Source organism: Staurois parvus, unplaced genomic scaffold (assembly GCF_062004578.1).
Source record: "Staurois parvus isolate SC_StPar_1 unplaced genomic scaffold, SC_StPar_1.0 ptg000287l, whole genome shotgun sequence".
In the NCBI taxonomy this organism is placed as follows: Eukaryota; Metazoa; Chordata; class Amphibia; order Anura; family Ranidae; genus Staurois; species Staurois parvus.
Window position 1 is genome coordinate 11660001 of NW_028318083.1, and position 14437 is coordinate 11674437.

The 14437-nt window shown below is 41.6% G+C and overlaps 1 protein-coding gene across 2 annotated transcripts in view; it reads right to left on the minus strand.

Annotated features, from left to right (window-relative positions):
• NRSN1 (neurensin 1) overlaps window positions 1-14437 on the minus strand; it is a 78875-nt gene that overhangs the window by 29278 nt on the left and 35160 nt on the right. The window lies entirely within an intron of this gene.

Consider the following 14437-nt stretch of genomic DNA (forward strand, 5'->3'; position numbering starts at 1 on the left):
TATTTAGGTGACCTAATGCCAATGTGCTGATGTTAAAACTATCCAAAACAACTTAACATTTTTAGATCAAATAAACCGCGGTTGTCCATTTGGACGTCTTTGGCTTTGTGCGGCGTTTGTTGCTTGTCTAGTAACCCTGCCCCTGCGACTCTATCCTTAATGCTCCTGGCACAGGCAAGTCTGACTAAAAGTGTGTAGGTTTGCGACATGCTTAATACACTGCTTGGCAAAGTATCTGAAAATTAATGTCAGCACATCACCAAGCATAAAAACTGATTATACAGGGATCTTTTGAACTTTAATACCGAACAGTATAGTGTAATTTGCTAAAGTAGCCTCTAGGAGAAGCAGAATGAAAATTGATAAAATGCATGTAGCCTAAACCCAAACTATTCAAACATTCTGGCTGCCCCTTATGTGACTCAGTCCTCTCACTCTCTCACTCTTCACCATAGACATGAATGTCAGCCACCTCCTTCTCACCCCATGAATCTGATACAGTGTCATGTTCTGACAGCTCTGTAAGCTTTGAAAAATAAAACACATTTCTGGCAGTGACATTAACTCTGAACAGTCTGTTGAAAGTAATTTAGTTTTATTGCCTACAGAACTTAATTTTACAATGTAAGATACACTCACTGGCCACTTTATTAGGTACACCTGTTCAATTGCTTGGTAAACACAAATTGCTAATCAGCCATTCACATGGCAGCAACCAAATGCATTTAGTCATATTGTTACTGTAACGAGAGGGAGTGGAAGGGGCTCACAGAAAGGAAGGCTGGCCCTGGGGTTGAGCACCCAAACAGATTTGCCAAGCTGGGTGAAGATGTGGGGGTGGCAAGCTCAGGGGTGGCAACCCTTGATGTCACTGCTATCCCTAACAGCCGGGAGAGCAGACCTTCTGGGAGGGGTGGTGAGGGTAGTGCAGGAAGGCCTAGACAGCTGGTGATAGTAGGGGATTCTATGATCAGAAGGACTGATAGAATAATTTGTCACCAGGATTGAGTATTAGTGAAAGAAAAGGTTTATTATTATCATTTGCTTTAAAGGGTGAAAGTGTTACTTTTCTTCAGGGGTGATTGTAGTGGGAATTATATTTTGTTAGGGTAGTTTTTGCCGAGTGATCATATATTATTATTGTCGCCAGGATCGCCTCAACCGAATGGTTTGCCGTCTCCCTGGTGCCAGGGTTCGGCATGTGGTGGACCAGGTTGATAAATTACTGGGAGGGGCTGAGCATGACCCAGCTGTCTTGATTCATGTTGGAACCAATGACAGAATACATGGAAGGTGGAGGCTCCTTAAGAATCCATTTAAAGAACTAGGCTGCAAGTTGAAGGGAAGGACCTCCAAGGTGATATTCTCTGAAATATTACCAGTGCCATGCGCAACTCAGGAAAGACGGGGAGATTAGAGAACTCAATGCATGGCTGAAGACCCGGTGTAAGAGGGAAGGATTTGGGTTTCTAGAGCACTGGGCTAACTTTTCAGTGGGGTGGAACCTATATGCTAGAGATGGTCTGCACCTAAATGGAAGGGGGTCTGCTGTGCTGGGGGAGAGGTTTATGGGAAAGCTGGAGGAGTATTTAAACTAGGATCGAGGGGGGAGGGAGAATTAGATTATAACGGGGTAGACAGATCAGACAGGGGACAGTACTTATTGGTGGGTGGAATGGGGAAAGATGGGGGGGAAGGCTATGGCAGATAAGAAGGTTCCCATGTTACAACCTGTGGAATTGGTACCATTTGTATGAAACTAAAAAATATGCAAAAAATATGTGTGAACAAGGTGTCAATCAATTAAAGTGTTTGTTCACCAATGCCAGAAGTCTGCCAAGCAAAATAGGTGAGTTGGAAGCTTTGTTGCATGAAGAGAGCTATGATTTAATTGGTATTGCTGAATCTTGGCTTCATTCTTCACATGACTGGGCCATTAATATTCCTGGCTATGTTCTCTTTTGAAGAGACAGAGTAAATAGGAAAGGTGGTGGTGTCTGTCTCTATGTGAGAAGTGATCTCAGAGAGTGTGAAAGAGGACCTAGTTGATGGAGAGTGTGATGAGGCTGAAGTATTATGGGTGGAACTGCACATGGGGCTGAGTACTACAAAAGGTAATCATTGGAGTTTCTTATAAGCCTCCCAGTGTTAATGAGGAGGTGGAGACTCAGCTCCTTGCACAGATCGAAAGGGCTGCAAAGGCTGGGACAGTGATAATAATGGGGGATTTTAACTACCCAGAAATTGACTGGAGTAATGGTATTGCAGAAACCGTTAAAGGGCAAAAAATTTTTAAACGTACTACAGGACCATTTTATGATACAGTTTATAGAGGCCCCTACTAGGAATGATGCTCTGCTGGACCCGGTGATCTCAAACCATGCAGAGCTTATTATGATTGTCCATATAAAAACATCTGGGTAGCAGTGACCATAACATGATTTCATTTATTGTTAGCTGTAAACAGCAAGCACATACGGGAAAAATATAACGCTCAATTTCAAGAGAGCTAATTTTCCAAGGCTGAGAGCTGCTTTCCAAGACTTAGACTGGGAGGGAATATTGGCATTGATGAACACAACACAGTAATGGGAGTTCTTCAAAAATATTGTATGTGAACACACTGCAAAATATATTCCCATAGGCAACAAGTTTAAAAGGCTAAAAATCAACCCTATGTGGCTTACGGCCAAAGTTAAAAAGGCTATAGAAAATAAGAAAAGAGCTTGTATTCAATATAAAAATGAAGGAATGCCATCATTGTTTAAACATTACAAAGAATATAACAGAATATGCAAACAGGAAATAAAGACCGCAAAAACTGAAAACGAACAACAGATTGCAAAAGATAGCAGGGCCAACCCCCAAAAATTCTTCAAATATATTAATAGTAAAAAGGTCAGGTCCAAGCATGTAGGCCCTGTACAAAATAATCTAGAGTGGGTGACTGGGGGCAAAGAGAAGGCAAACTTATTTAATACCTTCTTCAGCTCTGTGTATACAAAAGGAGTATGGGGGAGCTCTTGTCCATTATGGGCATGGTATTGACAGAGCTCCAGATCATACACATTGGCTCACAATTGATATGATACAAAATATTTAGACAGTATAAAAAGGTGAATAAAGCACCTGGGCCAGATGGCACACACCCACGGGTCCTTAGAGAATTGAGCTCTGTCATTTCAAAGCCATTGTTTCTAATTTTTTGGAACTCTTTAATGACTGGCATAGTACAATTGGATTGGCGTAAGGCCAATGTGGTGCCAATATTTAAAAAGGGGTCAAAATCTTTACCAAGTAGTTATAGACCTGTTAGTTTAACTTCTATAGTTGGGAAGATACTGGAGAGTTTAATAAAAGACCACATAGATGAGTTCTTGCTGGAAAAAAATATTTTAAGCAACAGACAGAATGGGTTCATGAAAGACAGAAGTTGTCAAACAAATCTGATTTGGACAGAGGGGTGGCGGTGGACGTGGTATACTTTGGATTTTGCAAAAGCATTTGACACAATTCCCCACACACGGCTAATGTGTAAGGTAAAGTCTATGGGCTTGGACAAATCTGTATGTAAATGGATAGAAAACTGGCTAAAAGATCGTATTCAGAGAGTAGTGGTTAATGATCCATACTCTGAATGGTCTGGGGTCATCAGTGGTGTACCCAAGGTTCAATGTTGGGACCCTTACCTTTTAATATATGTATAAACGATATAGGGTCTGAGATTTGAAATCCCATTTCAGTCTTTGCAGATGACACCAAGCTGTGCAGTGGAGTAACGTCCTTACAGGATGTCTTCAACTTACAAGCCGACCTCAATGCACTGTTTAATTGGGCAACTATGTGGCAAATGAGGTTTAATGTTGATAAATGTAAGGTTATGCACTTGGGGGTTAAGAATATGCATGCATCATACATATTAGGGGGGTACAACTGGGGGATCACAAGGAACCGGTAGATCACAAGCTTAATAATGGCATGCAATGCCAAGCTGCAGTTTCTAAAGCGAGCAAAATCCTCTCTTGTATTAAAAGAGGTATAGACTCCAGAGAGAGATATCATATTACCCCTGTACAAATCATTAGTAAGACCTCATCTGGAATATGCAGTTCAGTTTTGGGCACTAATTCACAAAAACAACATTGGGGAACTTGAGAAAGTACAGAGAAGGACAACTAAACTGATACGAGGCATGGAGGAGCTCAGCTATGAGGAAAGATTAGAGGAACTGAATTCATTCTCTTGAGAAGGAGATTAAGGGGGGATATAATCAACATGTATAAATACATCAGTGGTTCATATAGTGAACTCGGTGTAGAGCTATTCACCCTGAGGTCATCACAGAGGACAAGGGGGCACTCTTTACGTCTGGAGGAAAAGAAATGTAATCTCCAAACACGGAAAGGTTTTTTCATAGTGAGAGTTGCGAAAATGTGGAATAGATGCCCTCAAGAGTTGGTTCTGGCCAGCTCAGTGGATTGCTTCAAAAAAGGCCTGGATTCTTAGATACGCAGAATATAACTGGATACTAACATTTATAGGTAAAGTTGATCCAGGGAATATCCGATTGCCTCTTGGGGGATCAGGGAGGAATTTTTTTTCCCAGCAGGTGCAAATTGGATCGTGCGTTGCTTGGTTTTTTTTGCCTTCCTCTGGATTAACTGTGGGTATAGGATTAGAATTTTGTTTTTTTTTTATGGTTGAACTGGATGCACTTTTGACTTTTTTCAGCCAGACTATGTAACTATATAGACATGGTGAAGATGACTTGCTTAAGTACAAATCGAGAATGGGGAAGAAAGGGTATTTAAGTGACTTTGAATATGGAATGGTTGTTGGTGCCAGACAAGCTGGTCTGAGTATTTCAAAAACTGCTGATCTACTGGGATTTTCAACCATCTCTACGGTTTACAAAGAATGGTCTGAAAAAGAGAAAATATCCAGTGAGCGGCAGCTGTATGAACAAAAATGCCTTGTTGCTGTCAGAGGTCAAAAGGAGAATGGGCAGACTGGTTTGAGGTGATAGAAAGGGAACAGTAACTCATGTTGATATGGACCAAAATCTCTGAGGAATGTTTCCAACACATTGTTGAATCTATGCCATGAAGAATTAAGGCAGTTCTCAAGGCAAAAGGGAGTCCAACCCGGTACTAGCAAGGTGTACCTAATAAAGTGGCTGGTGAGTGTATTTGCCCTGTTTTCCAAAAGGCAGGTTAGAAAATCAGGTGACAGACTGCAACTGAGTGTTGCTACTACTTTATAGCAAGATATTGCCACTAATCACTGCATGCTATTTGAGATATTTAAAGTACTGTATATGTAAACCCAATCAATAAAATTTCATATAAGCTTTATACAGACTTAAAAGTATATCTAAAGTCAAAACAGCACTTAAATTCTGACAGGGATGCTTTCCACAATCTATTCAAAACTAAACAAAAAATGTTTTGGCTTTACATGCTTTATTGTGATACTGCTTCCTTACTGTATGTTGACCACTATCCATATAAAAGGGCAGCCTTTTGATTTGTAACCTGTAGAAAGCCATTTTTTCGACAGTTTAGGGACAATAGAGATTACTATTAATTGCACCGTCACTGCTAGCAGATATGAAGTTCAATACCTGGCAGTGCCTGCACACACTTCCAGTAGCTCGAAATGATAGGCTGTTCCAAATGGGTAACGTTTTGACTTCCGGATAGTATCAGAGTTTTCCTGTGCCACCCCCTCGACCCCCAACTCCTATTAGTCCATCCCTATGATGGGTTGCCTCTCTGGTCAATAGAAAAGCAGAGCAGGTTGGCAGCAAGGAAATGCTGAAGCTTTGCTGTTCAGGTCACTCAAGCAAATTGATATGCAGAAAAAAAAAACTTTTTTTAAATTTGCCAGTAAAAATCGGATTCCTGCAGTAGTATACAGGACACAGGATTTTAAACCACTTGCCATTCAGGGCAATTTTGAAATTTATCGCATATATTTAAAAGTCTCCACATGCATGGGCAAGGTAACCTTTATTAGTGTCTATTAGACACCCTGATCTCTCCTCTGCCCTCGAGGGGTGCCTTGCTGACAACACCTGTGGGCTGCTGCAGTAACCCAGGATCAGTGAGAGCAAACCATTATTAGTGTGCCCAGTAGATGTTTCTCAGCTGATGTTCTAAATGCAAAGAGGAAGAGAAAGGGTGGACATGAGCAGAATCCTCTCCTAAAGCATGGCAGCCAATGTACAGTAACCACTTTTATCACAGTACAGCATCATAAACAAGAGGGAGTACCTGGCCCCTTCTGGCCAGACATTCAAATGGTGTCAAAGTCCATTAACCCTGAATTTCCTGGACCATGCCACTGAAAGAGTGAAACTTGGCAAAGTTTAACCCCCAAAGGGAAAAAAGGGGGACCTTGGGAATTAACGTTTAGAGGGCTTCCATCCTGTGTATGCACCACATCAGAAGCGATTAAAGGAGGTTAACACCTTCCTAGCTTCCTCATTTCCTCCCCTTCAGGAATTTTAAGAGACTAAGCTTTGCTCTAGCCCAGTGGTTCTCAACCTGTGGGTCGCGACCCCTTTGGGGGTCGAATGACCCTTTCACAGGGGTCGCCTAAGACCATCAGGAAAACACATATTTCCGATGTGTAATGAGCAGCTACTGTGTAGAAAGCAGCTACTGTGTAGAAAGCAGCAGTATTGGAGGTAAAACGACACTTCATGAATTATAATTACTGGGTAAATAATTTTATGGTTGGGGGTCACCACAACATGAGGAACTGTATTAAAGGGTCGCGGCATTAGGAAGGTTGAGAACCACTGCTCTAGCCAGATCATGGATCTCTGGATCTGTAAAAGCACGCTGTAACAACTTCACATGCGCACTACACTATAAGGGGAGCATGCTACAGGCTGGCCCTGCATCATCTATCAGGCAGGAGCCATGTATGGTCCTCCATGGTTTTGGCAAGGAGTCCACCAATCCAAAATCCACAGTGGGTATGCTGCAGCTGGGTTGATGAGCTAATCATCTTGGAAGAAATCCATCCTGGAAAAAATCATCTAGTGAAAGAAAGGGGGAGAAAACCTTAATATTAGGGAGAGTAAGAGGAGAGGTCCACCACCTAAGGTTGGTTGGTAATGCAAGGGGTATATATAGGGGTATGTCTCTTCAGCCTCTCTCTTTTCCAGTGCCCAATTACCTGAAGATAGCTGCATATAGCCCAGTCGTAATGGTTTAAAGGGTCCTGTGTAAAGAGGGGTTCCTCCTCCTTTTGGAGGAGATGTTAATTTTAATATGGATCCTTTGCTGGATGTGTCGGGTCGTTCCTCTCACCTTTCTTACTCTGGTCTTAAGTGCCTAAAGGCAAATTTGCAGCTAATGCACTTATAGACCCCTGGAGGTTACTATAGCCCCAGGAACAGGATTTTTCCTACTTTTCTTAGGTTCATCAAAACCTGCTCGCAACTTGATTATCTTTTGATTATGCACAAAGATCTTCCCAGAGTCTTATCTGCGTGTCTGCCCCTCGGCTGCTGTCAAGGTCAAGAGATGCGATTGCAGTGCCATTGCAGTACCCTCAAAATGACACGGTTTCCCAGGGTTCTCTATCTGATGCAGGCTCTCCCTATTTGGCTAACACCCTCATTCTTTAAATATGTCAACTCCCTATTCTGGGAGTTTGTTTGGTCCCATTGGAAACCACACCTTAACTCCTTCTCCCAAAAATCTGGGGTGGAGCAGGCCTCCCTGAAGTTCGAGCTCATTATAGAGTAGTTCACCTTGCTAGGCTTATTGACTGGCGCTGTAATGCCTAGACTAAGCACTGGGTAGCCAAGCAAATGGAAGACTCATGCGGCATGGCGAAGAGCTGGCCCTGGATTGCCTCCCCGCTGCTGAAAGATCTCAGTGCTTATCCTACTTTGGGAAGCACTTTGATGGTATCCAGGGATGCTTTGTGTTGTGCTATAATTTCCCCTCTGCCCGTCCCCATGGTCTCCATCTTGGGTAACCCAGAATTTCCTGGTCTTCAGAATCCCCAGTTCCAAGGCCTGGTGTCTACTGGCCGTTTACGCCAGTAGACACCAGGCCATCAGACGCCATCTGTGCTCTTGTTCTCTGGGCTTTTGCTGTCAGCTCACCAAGCTGGGAGAGTATTTGCCATAGGAGGGAACTGATTCACCACCACAGCCTATCTACCATGTATTTTGCCATGATTCAACAGGCGACAGATTTCACTTCAGCTTTTCTAAGTGGGAATCCGATCTTACTATGCAATTTACTGACTCACAAAAGGAAAAAATTCTCCATTTCGCCCAGAAATCCTCCATAGCCATCAAGGTCCAAGAGACCAGTTATAAGATTCTGACTAAGTTGTACAGGGTGCCTACGAATCTGCATTGTATTTTCCCGCAGGTTCCTGAAACATGCTGGCAATATGGCGGTGGTCGGGGTATGATGCTGCACATCTTTTGGGATTGCCCGCAAATCAGACCATTTTGGCAGCAGGTAGCTGGTACCATCAAACACAGACTAATATTGATTTGGCGGGTAACCCTAAGGCTTGCCTGCTGCATCTCGCGCAATGAACCAATGAAAAATACAAAGCCTCCCTCATCACACAGTTAATAAATGTGGCCAAGGCATGCATTCCCTTGTGTTGGAGGTCTGTACACCCACACTCTAAGTCTTTTTGGTTTTCTAAGGTTAACAAACTAATTGACACGGAAGACCTTACGGCTACCCTCTACAATCAGGAGGAGTCCTTTCATGACACTTGGGAGACTGTGGCAATATTTTGTTTATACGGATGCATACATACAGGAGGTCTCACAGCCTGGCTAATTGCCTGGGGGATTTTTCTTGTAGAGCTCCGAGTGCGAGAGTTTGCTTTCCTGGTCCTTACTGACTCTCTCTGGTTTCTTTTCATACCTTTATCTGTTCTTTCCCTTCCACTCCTTTCCCTTCCCCCTCTGCTTTTTCCTTTATGTATTCCCCCATTTAGTTTAGAAATTCCCCATTTGCAGTTTTTGCTGCTGTTATATTATTAATCCTGTCTTTAGTTCATATGTCCTTACTGGGCTATACTGGCCACCGGGGCACCTTTCCTGACCCTGGTATTTTTTATTTATTTTTTTTATTTCATTTTCAATAAGGTTGCATTTTTAAGTTGGGGCTCAGCTGTGTAGGCTTGTCACCTTAGAGGGGCTTATTACGCCTCTTCAGTTTTACTTACAACTGACTGAAATAACACCTATTGTATCTTGGGTACTTCTACTCCTTGAATTGCCCTCATAGTTCTGATGCGGTCTATATCTGCACACCTCAGCAATTGTAGCATGCAATATCTTTGACTTGGTTTCTGCAATGCAACCTATGGCTAAATAAAGGAATTACAACAAAAAAAAAAAGAGACTTGTGTCATGTACAGTTAGATCAGGAAATCTTCGCACTACATCAATGTTGATACATCTAAATTAGATTGCACAGATTGTAATGTGTATGACCAGCTTTAAAGGGAGTATGATAATATCACAGTAGGAAGTGAAAAAGACTATACTTGGCCACACACTAGTAGAATTTATTTCAAAATGTGTCATTTTAAGAACACTTATTCGATGCTCACATTTGACCATAATGATGAGAAAATTAAAAGTTGCAGGATGGAAATATTTTCATGAATTAAACAAAATTTCTAACAGTATATGTGGTTTTAATTCATGAAAGTACATTCAGTCAAAAATCGAATGTTGAAAGCATACAAATGTTGAAGCAATTTCAAGCAACATTTGCCTACTCATTGAATGCACTAAGCATTTTTGTACAAATATTCAAATGAACATTCACTCAAAAATCTACTGACATACAGCCAGTTTAAGACTGTTGTCCTGTCCCAGGTCCTGCATCTTCTAAACCATAACCATAATATTATGTTGCTGATAGAAGAGGATATGTCTGCGCTTACTGAACTCCGGATGACAAAACTCTTGAAGGTAAGTATATTAATTCTTTTGAGTGTTGTAGAAGCTAAATTTTGTTATGCCTTGTCTCTAGATTAGGTTAATTCATTATTGTATTAAGTTTTGATTTATACTAATTCCAGAAGCTAAGCTAAGAATAACTATCGTTTTGTGTATTATAAAAGTGAATGTGGTTACATGTCTAGCTTGCAAATTAAGGCAATTTGTTATTGCAATTTGTACTGTCATGTTTGTGCATTTTTTTGTACTATGTTTAGTTCTTAGTAAATATATTTATATGCTTTTGTTCTGTGTGGGTGTTTGTTTCCTTGACAATCAATGTAATCAACCTAGTTTCATAGTGCTTAAAGCAAATATTGTTTAGGTATTGTAACTATATTGATTCCTTTTAATGGAATATTCCCCTTAGCATTAACATTTTCCATAATTACTCATTCATAAGTATTTTATTTGAGATTTGATAATTTGTTGCATTTTACTGAAGCTATGCAATAACGTTCATTTCAGAATACGTTCGTAGCGAATAAGTCAAACATCCTTGCCATATGAATTATATGAGAAATCAGGAAGCTCTACACTTTCATGACGTCTGGATGCCTGGCCCTAGATATAATATAAATCTAAGATAAATGAATGTCTGAATTTCTCAGAGATACTGCAGCTCAACAATAGCTTTCTACATCATCTACCAACCTCACTGGAGAAGCTGTGGAAAATGCATATTGATGCTGCTGGTTCACTTTACCAACTGAAAATATTCAGTAAGGACACTAGAAACTTACATTTAAAAGGTTCGGGTTTTGGAAGTTTGAATTCGATTGTTCTTTTGAGGCAAAAAATAAGTGAATCTATACTTTCCCCATACTAGGCAAAGCAAAACATTTAAAAAGGAGAAAGCAAAGGCATCCTAATTTCCAAATTTACTGCCTCCACATTCTCTGCCACCTCAATCTACTGCCAGATTGCATGGGAAATACATGATGCTTCCATGGATGGAGGAAAATCCCCCAAAGTAGTGTCCAAAAACAAACAGCAATAACTCATCCCCTTCCCCTCAGACTTCTCCATACAAAGCTTAAAGTGGTAGAAAAGTCTAAAGAAAAGAAAAAAAACATTCCCCTGCAAGTTAAGAGCATAATGTGTTAGTATGCATTGCATAGTTGCACAATATGAAAGATTTACCTTGAAACAAAGCCCTCCAGCTGCGCACTCTCACCAGTGGTAGGGCTTACACCTTCACTCGGTCTTCTGGGTTTACGGGCTCCTGCTGTTTGGACAGCCAAGCCACGATAACATTACCCCTTCCCGCATGTGGTTTCCACGATCGCGGCACAGCTCTCAGAAGGGACGACATACTCATTATGCCATCCCTTCAAAGCACAGTGTACATGCACCAGTGACATCACTGGCTGCAGAAATAGTGAATATCTCCTAAACAAGTAAGATTTATTATAAGCTTACCAGTAGTTACAAGTCACCAAGAGGTGTTTACTACGTGAACCCAGAGACAGGGTGCCTGGAAGGGAGATTCTACTGTAATCTCCTTTTAGAAATACTGCAGTAGAAATCCTGTTTCATGGGTGTTACATAGTTAGTCTGGCTGAAAAAAGGACAAACATCCATCCAGTTCAACCATATAAAAAAAAAAAAAAAGTTAAAATCCTATACCCACAGTTGATCCAGAGGAAGGCAAAAAACCCCCAGCAAATAACGATCCAATTTGCCTGATATTGCCTGGATCAACTTTACCTATAAATGTTAGTATTCAGTTATATTCTGTATATCTAAGAAAGAATCCAGGCCTTTTTTGAAGCAATCCACTAAGCTGGCCAGAACCAACTCTTGAGGGAGTCTATTCCACATTTTCACAGCTCTCACTGTGAAGAAACCTTTCCATGTTTGGAGATTAAATTTCTTTTCCTCCAGACGTAGAGTGCCCCCTTGTCCTCTGTGATGACCTCAAGGTGAATAACTCTACACCAGGGGCGGACTGACCTTTCGGAAACTCGGGCATTGCCCGAGGGTCCAGGATCAGTAGGGGGCCCCATGAGATGTCCCTGGTACATTTTTCATATTTTTTTTGAGCTTGGGCAAGGCCACTAGGGCCCCATGATCCCCGATTGCCCGGGGGCCCCATGAGTTGTCAGTCCGCCCCTGCTCTACACCAATTTCACTATATGAACCACTGATGTATTTATACATATTGAACATATCGCCCCTGAATCTCCTCTTCTCTAGAGAATAAATTCAGTTCCTCTAATCTTTCCTCATAGATCTACTCCATGCCTCCTTTCAGATTAGTTGCCCTTCTCTGTACTTTCTACAGGTGTTCTTTGTATTAAATTTTTAAAAAACGTATATAAAAAAGGAAAAAAAAAAATAATAGCATGGAAAATTACACCAGAGGTTGAAAGGGGTGCTAATTCTAGATGGGGTTACACAATGGACTGCACTTTAGATTAGGTCACCTGTCTGGAAGTCCACAAATACCTGTTTGGAGGTCTGGTCTTAGACAGGTAAAAAGTTGTTAGAACCAGAAAAGTAGGGACTCTAAACTAACTGTGCTGCTGGAGTTCATGCAAAGAAACCTTGTACTTTGTTACCATTATACTGGGGCTGTTCCTGTTTTATAAAGCGCTACATATACCTTTGAAAGATTTTCTTTTTACATACAGGTGAAACTCGAAAAATTAGAATATCGTGCAAAAGGTCATTTATTCAGTAATGCAACTTAAAAAGTGAAACTAATATATGAGATAGACTCATTACATGCAAAGCAAGATAGTTCAAGCCGTGATTTGTCATAACTGTGATGATTATGGCTTACAGCTCATGAAAACCCCAAATCCACAATCTCAGAAAATTAGAATATTGTGAAAAGGTGCAATATCCTAGGCTCAAAGTGTCCCACTCTAATCAGCTAATTAAGCCATAACATCTGCAAAGGGTTCCTGAGCCTTTAAATGGTCTCAGTCTGGTTCAGTAGGAATCACAATCATGGGAAAGACTGCTGACCTGACAGTAGTGCAGAAAACCATCATTGACACCCTCCATAAGGAGGGAAAGCCTCAAAAAGTAATTGCAAAAGACGTTGGATGTTTCCAAAGTGCTGTATCAAAGCACATTAATAGAAAGTTATGTGGAAGAGAAAAGTGTGGAAGAAAAAGGTGCACAAGCAGCAGGGATGACCGCAGCCTGGAGAGGATTGTCAGGAAATGGCCATTCAAAAGTGTTGAGGACTTTCACAAGGAGTGGACTTAGGCTGGAGTCAGTGCATCAAGAGCCACCACACACAGACGGATCCTGGACATGGGCTTCAAATGTCGTATTCCATATTCGAAGCGTCTTACCTGGGCTAAAGAAAAACAGATCTGGTCTGTTGCTCAGTGGTCCAAAATCCTCTTTTCTGATGAGAACAACTTTTGCATCTCATTTGGAAACCAAAGGACCCAGAGTATGGAGGAAGAATGGAGAGGCACACACTGCAAGATGCTTGAAGTCCAGTGTGAAGTTTCCACAGTCTGTGTTGATTTGGGGAGCCATGTCATCTGCTGGTGTTGGTCCTCTGTGCTTCATTAAGTCCAGGGTCAACGCAGCCGTCTACCAGGAGATTTTGGAGGACTTCATGCTGCCTTCCACAGATGAGCTTTATGGGGATGCTGACCTCATTTTCGTGCAGGACTTGGCACCTGCCCACACTGCCAAAAGCACCAAAACCTGGTTCAATGGCCGTGGGATTACTGTGCTTGATTGGCCAGCAAACTCGCCTGACCTGAACCCCATAAAGAATCTATGGGGCATTGCCAAGAGAAAGATGAGAGACATGAGACCGAACAATGCAGAAGAGCTGAAGGCCGCTATTGAAGCATCCTGGTCTTCCATAACACCTCAGCAGTGCCACAGGCTGATAGCTTCCATGCCACGCCGCACTGAGGCAGGAATTGCTGCAAAAGGGGCCCAAACCAAGTACATATGCATGCTTATACTTTCCAGAGGTCAATATTGTTCTATGTACAATCCTTGTTTTATTGATTGCATGTAATATTTTAATTTTCTGAGATTGTGGATTTGGGGTTTTCATGAGCTGTAAGCCATAATTAGAGATGAGCGAATTATTCAAAAATTCGATTCGGCTGATTCGCCGAATTTGCGGGAGAAATTCGATTCGATGCGAATTTATTCGCCGCGAATTTAACTTATTAAAAGGGTTTCTAGGCTTCAGAGAGCCTTTATATTAGTGCAGAACACTGTACCTTTAATTTAAATGCCCTTGGAGTCTGCTGGGGAAGAGAAATAATACTGTCAGTCAGTATGACATGCAGATGAGTGCCGTCGATCTTAGAATCACCGCACACTTCACTCATTTGGGCAGTCACGGGGGAAGAAGGAGAAGGAGAAGGAGAATGAAAAGAAGAAGGAAAAGAAGAAGGAAAAGAAGAAGAAGGAAAAGAAGAAGAAGGAAAAGAAGAA